At 31.6% G+C, this 14530-nt stretch overlaps 1 long non-coding RNA gene across 1 annotated transcript; it reads left to right on the plus strand.

Moving 5' to 3' along the window:
* The first annotated feature begins 256 nt into the window (after nt 1-256).
* On the plus strand, nt 257-7601 carry LOC136974421 (uncharacterized). Its single transcript, XR_010880636.1, has 2 exons — nt 257-356; nt 7331-7601. It is a non-coding gene; the product is annotated as an uncharacterized lncRNA (long non-coding RNA).
* The last annotated feature ends 6929 nt before the right edge of the window (nt 7602-14530 follow it).

The following is a 14530-nucleotide window of genomic DNA, read 5'->3' on the forward strand; positions in this document are numbered from 1 at the left end:
ATTGGGGGCAGGTGCACCGGAGATGCAAACTTCACCTGTCTAAAACAGGTGTTGGATAGCTTCAGTAAATTTATTTTCCTCTCTTCCTCTCTTTCTCCCTGTCTTTCGGTGTAAATTCATTATTATTATTATTATTATTATTATTATTATAAGTCTATTATTTTACGCATGATTTAAATTACCTTTAATGCCTTTATCTATTAATGTAACGCGCAACCGATAGATGGCAGAAAGAGTTTATTGAGATTTTCGGATTGTTTCGTGCACAGAAGGTATCGAAAGATTTTTATTGTATACACGTCATGTGTAAATATGGTTCGGAGAATATTTAGATGGTTTCGTTGCATGGAATACAGGTAAGTGACCTGCAGCGATTGAAATTAGAACCCCATAGGGAGTCGCTATGGGGATCTTTCCTAACATCCAGGATGCATTGTGCAAGAAATGAGCAATCTGCACTCTCCCACTGCGATATCACCCAAAAGTGTTCTTCGGCCAGTTTTCAAACATCTTAAACCAGCGAATGGTGGCTTCGAAAACAATAACCAAACAGGTTTCTCTCTATTAGCCACAACCCGATTGGCTATTCTGGAAAAATGATTCATTTTTAAATCGTAAATTTCCTTTACCCGTATGGAAATAACGCCGATCATTATTGTAAACAACAAAGGATAATTCGCTCCAGACGGGTAAAACAAACATTGTTTGTTAACATAAAACGTGAATTTGCTTAGCTCTCGCTGTACAAAACAAGCGATAAACGTCAAAACAATCAACTCTCCATTATTTAAAATCCATTTAAACCGATCGAACTTTAAACAACACCTAAACTTTCACGAACAATTTTTTAAATAAATACCAAACCGTTATGACGTAAGGTAAACGTCATATTATTTTCAGCTTGCCATCTCCAAAAAAAAAAAAAAATTCAGATGTCGATTCCCAAAAATATTTATTGGTCGTACCGGATGTCATCCTCTCCGAAAACACCACGAATTGACCCATAAAACGGACAATTCCCCTTCGACAAGTCAGAGAAAAGGAAGTTAACTGTCTCTTTACTCCGCCCGAAACTGTACACGACTGGAAAGGGAATCGCTCCGCCCAATCGAATATCCAGTTTTTCTATAGAAGCTCGTACAATGCGGTTAACCAGTGTAATGTGACCGAAATGAATTAAAGAAAGATTACATAAGAGCATTAATCAAGCAGAACTATGAATAATTGTAGCGTGAGAAATTCGTTAAGAGTTTAACGAAACCAACCCCCTTCTCCCTTTTTTTTCTAAATGGTTTTAGGCCTAAAATCATGCCATTTCTATATATATATATATATATACGATTCGGGATATAGCGCCACCTGACTTTCGTTTTTGTGACCTTGAACGGCTCTTTAATCTTCTTAGATGTCCGATAAATAAGTTTGAGGTCGTCGCCGAGGGATGATTGCGTCATTACAAAAATACAACATTGTTTGCATACGCATTGCTTTGAGAAACACGTCTTAATTAAAAATATTCCATTTTAATATACTTTAACACGAATATTCTTAAATATTTTACTACATTTGTGTTTAGAAAATAAATAATAATTACATTTTTTAAAATTCGTTTAAACACTAGTTCTTAATTTAAACGCTAGATGGCGGGAAATGGAGTTTTTAATTATAAGCCGCCATTTTTTTATAGTCTTTATATTTGCAATACCGTTAATGACTTGGATATTTTTAATATATCGAGTTTAATTGCACTTTTCCAAGTTGAAAAACCTGTTGGTATATATATATATACATGTTTTTTTTCCACCAGCTCTTTAATTATTTAAACACGCCGTTGCATCATTTATTTACAAGGCGATTTAATAGGGGGAATAGTGAACTTCAGAACTAATTTTTAGACTTTAAAACACAAAAATAAAAAGAGGATCGTTTATAAAAATCCAGTTTTAAATAACTTTTAAAAATGTTTTTCCCATTTTCTATTTGCTGACATACAAAAATCGTCAGCTTATTCAGCGTTCTTTGATCTTAACATAAGAAGGACAACGACTTTATCGAAGGCAACCAAACTGTGTGGAAGGTCAAAGGTTAAATCTATTCGGTCACAAGTTCATGGTTTTTATCTACACGTGATTTAATGCTGACAGATACCCGTTGATTACGGCGTCGCATCTAATAGTACAGTATAATCTTTAAAAAAGTAAAACGTCTTTCTCATTTTCGTTCAACAAAAACAGAAAGAAGAAGAAAAAAAAGAAACCTCGATAAAATTCTATTCAGAAGAGCAACATCGCTTTAAACTTTATCTCCGTTACACATATATTAAAATCTTCAACATACTTTTATTTTTTCATACTTCCACACACGTGGGTTGGGTTTATTAATAATGTTGCTACGGGTGCCACTGACGTTACACATAAATTATCACGCCAGATTATTACGTAACAGAAATAAAACTTTTCCTTTTTTTATGTATATGAATACTAAATTAAGCGATGGCTACTTGGTTTATTACAATGAACCGTTCAAAAATTTCTGTGCCACGTGATGGCGGCCAACCTTGAAAATGAATCTGCACGTGTCCGACAAACGGGATGCAAAATGCAAAGTTCGAAGTTCTGTCGAAGGTTTTCAAAGAGCGTAGTTCCCATCTCCATTTTCACTTTCTTCTTCTAAATTAATCTTTAATGTAATTTTATTTATTTATGTTTCCAACTTCTAAAGATTAAAAAAAAAACGAGTTAAACGAACTTTGATAAATCAAACATTTTTATATAAAATTCCATTAATCGTTTGTTATATCTTTCAACAATTTTCTCCTCTAAAATTAAAAGATATATATATATATATGAGAATCTCTCGTGTCTTTATACTAGAAGCCATTTATAGTCTGAAGATAGTGCAACAAGAAAAAAAAAAGATATACATTACCCTCTATCAATTTAGACTTTCAGTAAATTTTTCAAGAGTATAATCTATATGCTACTGTTATCGATACATCAATCAAGGAATAACTTTATCCACTAGAAGATACACAAGTAACTTTCCTCCGGGGAATGCTGTCACCATGAAGATGTCATATATGGAATATCCTTGACTCGGAGAGAATCAGATAATCTAAAAGATAAAATGCGTAGAAATTGTGTATAGGTTTCTTAATGATTTTTTTTCGGATGTAGGCGGTTTATTTAAGTCGCGGCGAAACTTTGAAATTTATGTCCGTAGATAAATTAAGAAATTCCAATTGACTGGAGAAAACAAAATACGTTTTAGGGAATTTCGGATTATCCTCGCAATTCGCTTTATTTTTTAAATGCGGGATGGCCCAAAAGACGGTTAGCCCTTGTGTTTTTTCAAATTTCAAATTATTCCATTGCCGAAAGTAACTTAACGACACGCAAAACAGTTGTAATGGCTAAATTTTGTCTTGCCTTCAACCAATTGTATGCTATTTTATAAAAGAAAAAAGTTTTGAACTCGATACCTTTTGGACTACCCTTTATATAATCTTGTATAATTAATTAAACAAGTGCGATGTATTTTTTTTTTTTCAAATAAACGTCTCTTAATGATAATCTAAACTTTCTTTAAACAATGAATACGTTAATAATTAGAAAAAGTATATTTAAAAATCTTTAAAATAAAGTGAAATTTCGCTTAGAATCTCTAGAATATTTTTGGAAATGCCAATTCTTATTTTAATTTCTAGATTTAATTAATCTCTAGTAGTGTAGACCTAGAGATTTATTTATTATTTAAATGAATGCAAGGCCTTTAATCTTCCTAAAAGAACGGAAACGCTTTTAAGAACTTATAGGGCTTATTAAGAATTTATATTGTAGGAAGCCTTTTTTAAAATATTAAATAATATTTAGAAAGGTATAGGACCCTTAATAGACCCTAAACCTTTTTTGATATAACGAATATATTTTAACAATTTATACGAAATATTATATTTAAAAAGATCTAGGGTCTTTAATAGATCTTAAAACATTTTAAAAAATTCATATTATAAGATTTATTAAGGCGTTATAACTTAAGAACCTTACAAATTTAATATATCAGTATATAAGATATAGGGACTTTAATAGGCCCTAAATCTTTCTAAAATAACGAAAACACTTTTAGAAACTTAGAGGGCTTATTAAAAACTTATACTATAGAAAACTTCTATAAAATATATTATATTTATAAGGATATAAGGTTTTTTAATAAGCCATATATCTTTCTAAAATAACGGAATCACTTCGAAACACACGAATTTAGTCTTACGATAAGACTAAATTCATGAAACTTTACCAATTTTCTCATGCAGAAAGTATTGAGATTCTTTATCTGATTAAAAAAAATTCAAAAATTTGAAAATCAATAACGGCCGAGAAACGAGTAACGCACGAAACTGATTTATAACGGACCAATAACATTTTACGAATTTAAATTCGGCCATTTTGTTTTCGTTTTTAAATTTATACCAAGTAATATAAAATATTGAAAAAATATATATAGTAAATATATTCATACAGAAAGTCTTCTAAATAATATTTTATTTCTTTCTTTATTTATTTTACTTTAGAATTTAGAAAGTTTAATATTAGAAAAACGGTTAAAATAATGTTTTCGTGTAGATTAATAGTTAATAAAATATCAGGAAAAATCAGCGTGAATCAATGCCCCACAGTTACTTTGCACTATACAGTGACCACCTGATGCTGTAGAAGTTTTGTGCTCTGTATATGATAAAAGCTTGTCTTTAATCGTCTAGTTTACATGAAAATGGCTTTTAAAACATCTCAGTTGGAAATTCTCTGTGGGATTTCTCAGTTAATTTTCTTTAGGTTGTAGAATCCCTACAGTTTTAAATATGGAGTGAATATACCTGTAGTTTATAATAGAGTTTTCAGTAACGTGATGTAAGACTTATAGAAGGAAAAAACATTAAGATATTTTTAAGAATGTAGGCGTAAAATTTCATTTAAAAAATTAATTTTTCGAAATTTTCCATAATTTTCTCGTCTTTGTATTTCGATGATAATTTTTAATATTTTTACTCGTGTTTCCTGGTAAATTTTGACTGCAGAAGTGCTATAAAAATATGAAATTGTCGGCCGGATGGTCGAATCATAGAGTAGTAATTTTCGTCTTGAGGGATCCGGGTTCGAATTCTATACGTATCTTCTGATTTTTTTATAGACGATGTAGTTTATGAGTATCTCATTTATCCGTATTGACCTAACCCACACGAGTCAGATTTACCTTTAACGAGTAACCCAATTCTTACCCATTCCGACCAACCCTCGATCCTTACGATCGCCTTTAGTAGGCAAAATCAAAGCCCATAGCGTGCCGTTAAGGCATAAAATCAAAACAATACAAATATGAAAGTTTTACTACAAGAGTACTCACATTCGTGAACGTGTGGCATGCTTATAATTAATTACCACGAGTGTAAAATTAAGATATCCCATTAATAAAAGAGTGTCTCGGTAACTTAATTGTTAAATGGTTAGAATATTCGGCACGCTATCAAAAGACGTGGGTTCGGCTCCCACCCAGGACCAAACATGTTTTTGCCGTCCGGATCCTCGATTTCTTTCTTTGGGTGGACGTGTTTACGCATCGAGGTTTATTTTTTGGGTGTTATTTGTTTATTAAACGAATGCCGTTTGTAATTTTCGGGTGTTTAAAGTTTTATAGTCACTGTTGATATAAAGATAAGCACGGATTAATAAACCACTAAAATTTAATTATATAAATCACTTCAAATTGGTGCTCGAACCGAAACCACAAGTCATTAACTCTCACGAAAACATCCATCTGAACCTATTAAACTTTAATCTAACAAAACAAGTTATTTCTACGAATAAAATATAATATTTTTTTACGATTCATTGTCTTTTAAAATCGTTTCCAATTATACAAAACACTTTAAAAAAATATGACTAATGCTTCAACATTCTAAAACTGGATAATTTATTTTTCTTGCTTTTGTCTTCTACGAAGATATTTTGAACTAAGTTATATACAATAGAATATTATTAAGTACGGAATTGACCGTACAAAACAATAGATAAAAGTCAAGGTTATTTATTGGTCGAACGATTTTATACAGGATGTCACGTGTTTCTTTAAAATTGGTAGACATCTTTAAAAAAGAATTTTTCAAAATGGTGTACTGTCTACAAAAATGGCGGCTGTGAGAAAGAGACGACCTTCGATGTAGGCAACCTCTATAATCACCGAAGGGTATGACCCAGAAATATAAAAGAACGAAAATCGTGAAGTTTGATGGGCTTAAACTAACACTAACCTACTAACCCTGACAATAGTTTTAAATTCGAAGTTTATAACTCTTACTCGTTTCTCCAAAAAAAAAATTAAGTTTTCTGATAAACGTAAGAAATCAATACATATACTTAAATTTCAACCGCTAATCGAAGCAAACAATTTATAATCCGCAATCAAATATGGCGCCCGAATCCGACATCTTCAAATCGAATCTAGTTTATTCTCTGTCCGTTACGTAAAATCATTTTTAGATAACTTATTCTGTACTTCTTTTAATTGGGACATAAAATGAAAAAGAGGTCAGTGACAACTTGTGATGCCAACGAAGCCACCAGGAAAACCGTATTCGCTGTTGTACCACTGACCTCAATGATTGATCGGCCATGTTTGTTTACTGTTTGTGTGGACGTGTCACGTGTAATACAGCGTGCGTGCGAAATATGAAAATTACTTTTTCGAATTTTAAATATTTCTTGCCGCTAAACACAGCGCTTTGAATTTTTAATTTGGACGGATACTCTCGCATTTACCATTGATCCATAACTCGTTTAACGTTGACGAATGTAGAAGATAAGAAATCCTATAACATTTGGCAACTATTTTGGGCTGCATAAAAACCAGCTGCCAAATGTTGTTTGGCCAGCTTGTGAGAGAGGGAACCTCTGTCTAAAGCTTGGAGAACTTGACCTACATATACGTACCTCGGATAGTTTATTAACATGAACGAAATTTTTCTTTTAAATCTGTCTCTTTAACATCTGCCTCTATCGATTACTTAACAATATTGCTACGAGGAATTTCTAGCTACTTTAATGTTAAAATAGAGGCAGAACGGAAGACGTGATGGAATTACGATGGTAATTCCATAAGATGTTATTATTATCCTCCATTATTCGCTTTTCTTTAAGGCATCGGTACAATTAAAGTGGGTCGCGCATCGCATTCTCCGTTACAAAACTCGATACTAATTCATACATTAATTAATTATCTATAATAATTTTATATAATTTGAAAGGTTTTTATTTAAAATAAATTACATTTTTTTCAGCAAAATCCCAATTCCGCTTCTTTCTTTCCTCACTTTCGAATGGTTAAATTAATGGAATAACCATCAATGAATGACATACCAGGTATGCAGTCAACTAAGGAGGTGAGGAACGGGGATTCCTGACGATCCAGCGAGTTGATTCAAGATTTTCCTGGAAAAAAATAAGCAGCCAGACCGACGATACACCGGATTCTCATACGGTAAATCCACGAGGATTCGCCAGTGAAACTTTAATAAGGTTATATTTTATAATAAATACGGCTTGTATAGACGATGTTGTTGGTGGTAGTACTAAAGTACCAATTAACGTATTGTGTAAGCGTGCAGAACACTTAATATTATCGATAATTTCTTGTTTATATGCAAATTAGCGATACAATTAACATTACGAATTCAATTACAGTAACAGAAGAACGTAAGCAAAAGTCGTAAAATTTTGATACTTTTCCGACATCGTAGCATATTTTTACGCTCTATTACCGCCGTATAATAATAATAATACTAATACTAACAATAAATTTCCTAGTGTTATTTATTATTTTTTTATTTTAAATAATTATTAATCTTGACACAATTGTTTGTTTCTTGTACTAGTTTATTTTTAATTTCAAAAACTAAAGTAGACCTAAATTTGAATTTAAAAAAAAAAGTCATACTTCTATAAATAGCATTTTAAGCAATAGTGGATCAGCGTGTGTGTATGTGTGTATATATATATATGTTTGTATGTTGCTTGTAAAACATTACGTCACGGTCTGGTTTTTAAAACTGGTCTCTCCGATAAATATCGATTGCAATCTGGTTCCTGTAACCCTTCGCGTGTCCCGATTTTTGTTTAGTACAACGGGCGCATCACGTGGCATGATTTTTATGCGAAAAAAACTCCACCCTGTCGGGAGAAAAATCGAAATATGTAGAACATCAAATCTCATTTGTTTCATCTTGAAATAAAATCTAATAAATGCTTTTTATTTAGGTCATTTGATTTGTCACAGGTAATTTTTCGGCCTAACGGAGGAGGAGTGCGGCAGATCTGTGTCGAGATATATCGGCTTGCTTTTAATTATAATCTTTTATTTTTCATTTCGTAAATTAAATCAAAAAGTTTGGGAAAATTATTAAATATCGTTTATTTATCATTCATTTCAATTTTAAAATAAGCCATTAATTGTCTGGTTTAACGAGGAATTTTTAATTTTTTTTTTAATTTATTAAAATATACAAATAAAAATTAAAAAGTTCATTTAGAAAATTAAAGTCTGTAATTGCGTATAAACATTTTAAAAAAATTAAATTTTGTAATAATCTTTCTAATTGGTTAAACAATTGAAAAAACGATTAAACTAAGCATGCGCGTTATTTAAATACTAAAAGCGCCACCATTAGTCGAAAAAGAAATTTTAAATTATTTACATAAACGCTAAAATATTATTAAATTTATTATTTAAATTCTATTCATACATTTACAAAATGTGTATAAAATTCAATTGGGTTATACTTTGTAAAAGACATTATTCAATTGAATATATTTAAAGTCATCCATTTATTTTAAGCATTTAAATTCCTGTCGGGAGAGGGAGATATAAATATTACTTATTAAATCGAAAGCGTCTCCCCGTAATATTTCGACTCATCCTTCACCTTGAATGGGATATTGAAAAATCAAAAACAAAAATACGATCAATCGACACACCGAGCATGCGCCTAATGTTGACGGTCGGGCCATTCCAAAATGGAGGCGGGAGAGGAAGGTAGTTTGCCAGTTTGCTTTCACGTACAGAAATAGCTGATGTTTTCCTTTCTAGGTCACTGTAACATCAGTCAAGGTTAATTCACTGACGCCTTTTCAGTGTGTTTGGGGTTTTGTTCTTAAAGAACGGAGTTAAGAAAACAATGACCTTGATTTTTAACTCGCATTTTGCCACTAGATTTGGGCCACTACAAAAACCCATTTTGCACTTCTTTTACGCCGGATTCGACTGTTTGAAAAACAAATCCTTTTACGTTTTCTTAAAAGCGCATTAAAGATTCCGTTAAATTTTTCGAAAATTTACTCTCGTTTCACAGTTAAAACGCGTGCGGATAACGCCTGCGACATTATCCGCAATTCCTAAAAGTCACTTTCGAAATTTATGAAATTACAAATTGTTTTTCACTCTTTTATACGTAAAATTCTACATACTTTAAGCTTGAACGTGGATGATTTTATGCGTTAAATTTCTTCCTTTTTCTTTTCTAAAAAATGCAAATTCTAAGCTCAGAATTTTATGCATTTTTTTTTTTTTTCTTCTTCTAAGAAATTCGAGTTTTAAGTTTAAAATACACAATATTTTAAACTTATAATTTTATATCTACCCCCGCATTTCGGTCCTGAAAACTCGACTGGTAGGCGTAAAATCTTCGACTGAAAATTTGATGCATCTTTCCACTTTTTCTCTTAAAATATATACAGGTATACCTCGCCTTACGTCGGTAATTGGTTCCAGGAGAGGCGACGTAAGTCGAAACTACGGTGGAAAACGCCAATAACGAGCACTTAAAGACCGCTAAATAAGACGACGACACAGAAACACAGATGTTTTCGTGTTTCGTTCTCTAGGATTTATGATGATTATATTAACATTTACTGTAATTGTACATATTTTAATATGATTTTGTGCTTTCGACGCTTTTCTAGTCATATTACGACTTCGATGTTTGTGGCGGACGGATGTAAAGTCGAATAAACTGACTTAAACTCGATTTTTATTTTTCCGTATACTTTTTTGACAAACGACGTATAATCGGGAACGACGTAACTCGAGGTATACCTGTGTATATATATATACAGTAGAGCATCGATTATCAGACTTAATTGGGGACTGGGGTTGGTCGGATATCAGAAAAGTCGGATAACCGAAAAGTATGAAAAAAAAATACATTATTAGTATAGTGTATTAGGCCTGGTTTAAATACTAGCCTCCCTTTCGTGGTCGAGCCAGTGCTGCCAGCTAAAACATGCAAACATTTAACAAAAATAATATTAAAGTAGCTAAGACGTAACCAAATATTGTAGCGCCACGTCACTAGTGGACATTTGAATTTGCCGACTAGAACGCGGTCGGTTAATCGGGAGTCGGATAATCGATGCTCTACTGTATATATAAATTTTAAACTTAGAATTAATTTAAAATTCTCCGTGTTTTTAAGATTAAAATTTCTTACATTTTTTTTTCATATTTTTCTCTTGTAAATAATTTAAAATTGTTCACTTTTATGCACGAAATCTTTTGTGTTTTAAGCTTAAAATTTTATGCATTTTCCTCCCTTTTTATCACTTCTAAAAAAGAAAAAAAAAATCCAATTTCAAGTTTAAAATCTTCCATTAAACTTCATTTGATAACGATGATAATCTTTTATCGTCCTCATTAAATAAAACCTGTTAAATCTTTAAAATCTTTAATATTTCTATACAAGTTGTTATATATACAGTATATATTATTACTGTATTATTTATTTTTATGATATAATTTAATTTTTGTATACAGGATTTTATCCATTACAGATTCCTGTTTCTTGTCCTCAGGTTGACAACACGTGTGTGTGTGTGTGTGTGTGTATGTGTGTCGACACGCAGGTGGCTTTCTGATTTGACGTCATAACCGAGTTTTGCTCGCGGCTTTTGGCAAACATTAAAATGTGGCCATTCGAGACCATCGTTATGTTGAGTTATTAAAGGCGAGTCCAAGGCCAAATCTGTTCAGTCATTCCTTGTTTTAATGACGAAAGTATCTCTTTAAAATTTTTTTTTTTTTTGTTTTACTTATTCACAATGGTTGCTTTGTCCAGTCAATCGCACCGTAATACAAAGTTTAACGAAGAGTAAATTGGCGATTTTTTTTTCCGAAAAATCGATTTAAAATAATAAAATATAGTTACGGAGCGTTAAATGTAATGATTTAAGTTATTTTAAAATGTTTAAATGGCGATTATTTGAATTTTCTGTAACTCGCATTAAAAAAAATGGCGTCGTGTGGAAACGGGATTTGCTCGAATATTGGAAATTCAAACATAAATATATGCCAAATTAACATTAAAATGTATAAAAATGGCCTCGAATGTACGAAAACGGCCGAAAATTACGGGAAAACTTTAAGTTAAAGGTCATTCGTTATACACGGTACAAACAATACGTGCTTTGATAATGAATTTTTCGGCGAAGGCAATTCACCGAAATTCATTATCATCGGTCACATCGTCATTATTATTCAATTCATTAACAGAATTTTAAAACACGAACAGGAAGAAGATGAAGTGAGTTAAATAACATCGAATAGTCTTATCAAATAAATTCTGTAAGGAGCAAAGGAAGTGATCGATTTCTGATCGATCGCTGATCAAACAGTCAACGAGTTTTCGTTTTAATTATTTTTTATATTTTAAAATGTCGACAAATTAAAAAATATATATTTAAACAATTTAAATTTTAATATACTCTTGCATTGAAGATAATTAGAAACATTATTTTATAAACTTAAAATATAAAATTGCACTTTTTAAATCCACAATTCCTCGTTACTTTGCATTAATAAATGATTTTAATTAAAGCAATTTATATTAGTTAAGTTCTTTCACTTTGATTTGCTTTTTCTTGCAGCCAAAAAGAGAAAAATGTACTTTACTTTTTCCACTTTCCAACTTTCAAGAAGAAATATTTAGACTTCGAGTCAACAAACTGACGTACTAAATAAAAAGACGAACAGTTTCGTAACGAAATTTTTGAATGTTTTATTATAAAAGACTTTATAAATATAATTTTATAACAGAAAACTAGTTTTAAATCAAGTCATTGTATCGGTATGGAGTGTCACTGTATCAATTTACACACGGTTACCTTGAAAGTTTCAAGGGTACGTAACGTAGTCGTTACGTACTTATTCGTTAAAAAAAAAAAAGGAAATGTATCTTTTAACTGTTTTACAGATTTGCATTAACAGGTAATAAATTTTAAATGCCATCTCTGTGAAGCGTAACTGGACTTTTGTTAACCGTGAACTGTAATATTTATGGATAAATGTCTCTAGAACTAAGTTTACGCCAACCGTAATATTTAAGGGTAAATATCTCCAGAAATTTATAGAATTTAGCTACGAATTACTTTAATATTTAAGGGTTAATGTATTTTAAATTCTATAAATTGCCTACTTCGGGATAAACATCTCTAGAATTCTAGAATTTACACATTATATATTGATAAATTCATCGGGAAATAGCGATTTTTGGGTATATTAAATTTTAAAATGCTTCGTAGATTAGAAAGGTGTAAATTTTACAAATTCTCGGGCGTATTTGTATAAATTATATGAGAATAGGAAAAGACTAGAATAAACGAACGAAAAGATAAATAGACAGGAAAAGCCGACGTAACACAAGAGCAAGGTGTTAAAGCAGGTGTTGTTATATACGCATTAAAACAATGGCGGAATAAATATTACGATTTATTCTTTTTACCAGCGTATTTCATTATAAAATATGTGAAATTTGTTATGGGGAATAGGACGCTAAGTATTGTTTCCTATTAACCACGTCGTGGCAGGATCGTGGCAACGTTTCAAGGTTATCCCGGCTCCAAATATAGAAGGCACTTGATCGACAAAGAATGGGACCACCTTGACAACCTCTTCCGTAACACCAACGGATATTGGCAACCCTTTGTATATCTCCACCTGTTAAGGGGTAAGGTAAAGAGCGTTCCTATAATAGTCGGAGTGGAAATTGTGTAACAAGTCCTCGTATCTTCGACAAGATTGGCCTTCTATCGTTCTAACCTTAGACAGAGTCAAGGTCGCCATGATATAACCACGCGAATATTTTTTACTTACTTATTTATTTATTTTTTTTAAGCATTCGTAAACCTGTTTCTCTGTTAAGATGGCGTACGGTTAGGTATAATTCCGCCATTTTTCTCCCGGGGTGAGGGAGGTATATTAACGTTTATTTAACCGAAAACCCGTGCCACGCGCGGCTCGCGCGTGGCACGGGTTTTCGGTTAAATCTGCTTTTTTACCATTTACGAAAGTAAGTGGTAAAAAAGCAGATATTTTTTTTTAACTAGAAATAGAAACTACTTGGAAACACTTTCACTCGAGTCTACCTGGTTGTGTCCTTGAACGAAGCTAGCGAGTAACTTCGACAGTGGCACAAGGTCAAGGTGGGCGAGACACCCGTGCACCTGGCTTGACCACGCAACGGAACGATGAAGTGGCTTGACAATATAACCCTTCGGCATTGCATTTTTTTTTTTTTTTTGACAAAAAAACGAACTTTAACTGGATATTTGATCGTTACCACAGGAAAAATGAATGTCTTTTCAGGAAGTTTCTGAATAAGGAATGGCGGCGACGACCTTCGTTCGTAAATAAATAAATAAAAATGAAATTAAAACAATGATTTAAAAGGTGATTGCTCAATTCGAAGCTATTGCTTTTCCTACATATTTTTCTGCTTAATAATTGTACAAATTGAGCAATTTCTGAACGAAAGTTTTATTTTTTTTTCGTAAGTTTTAATCATCCTTTAAATCGTTTTAAAAATTTAGCAATTAATTAGCCTGCGATTGCTTAAAAAATCATTTAAATTCCCACTTAAACAATTCATTTTATATTAATATCTACTACTTCTCACACTTATATTAACGTTAAAAAACAATAAAATTCATTAATTATTACATTTGTTTACGTTACAAGTCCTATAAGGAAAAGGAAAATACGAAATTTTCTATCCTTATCCCATTTTTCTTTAACTGGATCGTGCGTTAACAATTTAGGTTAGCGATTGTTTAGATTCTTAATCTCTTTAGATGTAAAAATTGATAAGATCTTAATGTATTTTGCATATTTAAATCCTCTGCAAGTCTTTAAATAATAATAATAATATAGGCTACTTTATGATTTTTTTTTCTCTTAAACGCAACGTTTCGCAATGTAATTTGCCATAATTTAGTAAATTTACAGGAATAATATCGTTGATTAGTAATACTAAACACCACTGACCTCGTTGCAAAGTGTAAAAAATGATTACCATTAATAAAAGAAGATGCTAATTAAGTGTATAAATATACTTAATCAAGGTTAAAGTCGAGATACAGAGAAGAAAAACGCGAATAATTGTGTTATAGTAAGGCTAGAGTGAGGGTTATATAGAGCCTTAATATCTAATAAG

This window comes from Centruroides vittatus, unplaced genomic scaffold (genome assembly GCF_030686945.1).
Source record: "Centruroides vittatus isolate TY-2023 unplaced genomic scaffold, ASM3068694v2 contig_349, whole genome shotgun sequence".
NCBI classification, from domain to species: Eukaryota; Metazoa; Arthropoda; class Arachnida; order Scorpiones; family Buthidae; genus Centruroides; species Centruroides vittatus.